Source organism: Propithecus coquereli, unplaced genomic scaffold (genome assembly GCF_000956105.1).
Source record: "Propithecus coquereli isolate 6110/MARCELLA unplaced genomic scaffold, Pcoq_1.0 Scaffold263, whole genome shotgun sequence".
Classification (NCBI taxonomy): Eukaryota; Metazoa; Chordata; class Mammalia; order Primates; family Indriidae; genus Propithecus; species Propithecus coquereli.
The window spans coordinates 1,763,254-1,766,498 of NW_012148208.1; positions in this window are offsets into that span (position 1 = coordinate 1,763,254).

A 3,245-nucleotide genomic window follows, 5' to 3' on the forward strand; every position below is an offset into this window, starting at 1 on the left:
CTGCATTTGAGAGTCCTTAATTTTTAAAAAAATTAAGTTACTGTGCTATAGGGGTTTATTTTTATTCGCTTTGGAATTTATATATTTTTTTCACTTTGAGATTTTTATTTATTCAAAATGACTTCTTGATGCTCATTGGAGACATGAAGGGTAATAAATAATTACATTGGGAACTAAGAAGAGGGGAAGGGAAGGGTGGTGAGGGATAAACATCTAGCTATCAAGTACAATGTACACTATTCTGCTGGTGGGTACACTGAGAGCCCTGACTTCAGCATGATACAATTTACCCACATAACAAAAAACACTTGCACCCCTAAATTCTTTGAAATAAAAAAAATTTCAAGAGAGGATTTGAAAAATAAGGCCACGTTCCAGCTCTAAAATATTCTATTATTCCCCAGCTGATCCTGTAAATATTAGCATCATTTTGATTTATTTTAGTGGATGATCTTTTTTTCTCAAATGTTTTAAGTTTCTCTCTATATATACATTCATGAAAACAATGAAACTTTTAATTATTTTTCATGCTAATGTTTATAATCAATTATTGTACTTTGTTTTAGATATAGAAATACGTGGTGTTTAGCTGAATCTACTTTGTCATATATGCAGATTCTGAACTTCCTTCTTCAATAAATTCCTCATTTGAATGTAGCTGGACTTCCTCTTTTTCATTAATAAAGGACAGAACGCTTGATTTTGTGATCTGTGAGCAATATAGATAGTTAACTGAAGCAAAGGCCGAAACAACCTTTACTTAGTCTACCTTTTTAGAATCATAAAATTATGATCTTCCCTTTTTTGGTCAGTGTCCTTTGACGTTTATCAGCATTCAAGCATATTATTATTTTAGCAGGAGTAATTGCTTCAATCAGCTAATCAACCTCACTAGCTTCAAATTAAAGAAGGTGTAAATCATCATCCTATAAAGTTTTAGGATCTTCTCTGTAAAAAATGTGAGAAGTCAGTTTCTTTTTTAAAAGTATGTACAATGCCTGCATTTCTCTCTTTTCTCCTGGGATTATTGCGATTCTGGTACTTCATAGTACCAGATTTCTGAGTTCTGCATGGGTGCGTGAAGTCTTAACTCTGTCTAGAAAATTGTGAACTACTGGATCATCTTCTTAATGTGCCCAAAATTAGTTTCTATGAGATCAATTTCCTCACTTGATAGTTTAAATAAAAAATGAATAATTTACATTGGCTTGTTAGATAACATTTTGAAAATAAATATTTTTAGGGGGTTCCATCTTCATTTTCACATTTGAAATGGTAATTGAATGTAATTTTTCATTGTGTATTTTAATCTTTAAAGCTCTTTATTGCTGTTAGTCTTTCCTCAAATGGAAACAGAGTCAAACTACAGATAGCAGCCAATTTTACTAAATATAAGCATCTTGAAAAGCTAGCATCTTCAATGGTATATGAGGGATTTTGCCTAATTAAAACAAGGAAAGCCCCATATTATTGTTTTGCTTTTTTATAGTGTGCAACCTCAGAGGGATAAGTTTAAGAAAATCACTTCAGGACATAAAATTATAATTTATGGAAAATTATTTATCCCCCAATTCCAGATCGCCACACCTCAACAGCGCTATCCACATGGTTTCTCATTTAGTTTTTAGTTAGTACAACAATCTAGACTCTACAACTCTTTAATCTGGATAAAAGAGTGTGTCAACCTCAGGTATGGTGCCAATAACGTGCCCTCGAGACATTCTAGCCTTTAAGCACCACGTCTTTACAGTTCAGGGGACATTCGCACGTCTCTCTTGTATGTGGAGATGCTGTGCTTCTGTCATATACTTATGTGCTGTTTTGGAAGACATATTGACCATTTAGGTGTCTTAGAACAGCCTAGAGGAAAAGTTACTCTCCAGTACGTTTTATGATTCCTTCTTTGATTTATGATTCTCCAGGGGCTGGGCTCTGAGCAGCTCATTCTATTTCTGGAGGACTGTTATTTGATGAAAAATACTGATAACCCTCTTCCTCAGACTTCCCATCTTTTAACAGATTCCAACCATAATCTGTTCTACAAACATGTAAATGCCATTCTTTGATATAATATATATTCCTATTTATTCCCTGATTAATGTATTGGCATCAATTCCTTTCAACAGCAACAACAATAATATAATTATCACTAATAATCAACATTATAAAAACTATCATGATCACTTATTATATCACTTACATAACTATAATTATCTAAACAATGATAAGTTTGATTATTAATTCAATGTTATTTAATACATTGCTGAAATGTTTCCATGTACTTTTTATCCCCAAAACTAAGTCTTATAAGATGTTACTTCTGGAATAGAACAATATTTTATAATATACTTAAGTTTTTTTAATTAATAAACTTTTTCTAAGTGATTCTGATTTTATGGAGAAAAACATAATGTGATCAACCAATTCTATTGTTGGGATAAAACTACCAAATCACTTAGTCCAAAAGCCCCTCTTACAATAAAGAAACTTAGATGACTGATTCCTTATGTATTAATGAAACTATTAACAAGTAATGCAAGGTTGAAGGAAAGCACAGGTTGAATACAGAAAACTGTTTGCAAGAGGTGATCCTTTACCAATGATTTAATGGCAATTATTTTTATTCACTAAAATTTGTCCAAGATTGAAAGGGTAAACTATATGATTCTCTCAAGAAAATTTTTAATAACATAATTAAGGCCTTAATCACTCCTGAGCGAACTTTGTACAGAGTGATCCCATACAGTTGGGACTGGGCTTAGAAAAGCGAATTTGCTGTAAAGTGGAAGCCAGAACACAGGATTTAGAATTAGGATATTTGACTCTTGCTTCTGCGTCCACCTATCTTTGTGCAATAGAAATGATTTAAAAAGTGGGAAAAAACTGATAAGCTTTGTTATTACTATCTAAAATTTTAAGGAGAGCATGAGACCTTTATAAAAAAGGTTTCCATTAGGAGGAAATGGTAAGAATTTTTCTGTAACTATAATTTAGATTAAATAAGAATAAAAATCCAAATATTTAATTGAACTTTGACATATGATATCAAAAATAAATTACAGGCCACCCTTTGTAGTCTATATTTAAAAATAATTTAGATGCTTAAAATGCTTTAGGAGAGGATTGTTGAGGTCAGATTGAGAAAAGTAACAGGGCTGATATTTTGGGGTGCCATCCTACTCTATAGCTCTATGATTTCTATGGAACTCTTTTGTTAAGTAAGGGTTTACAATAAAAGTGATTTA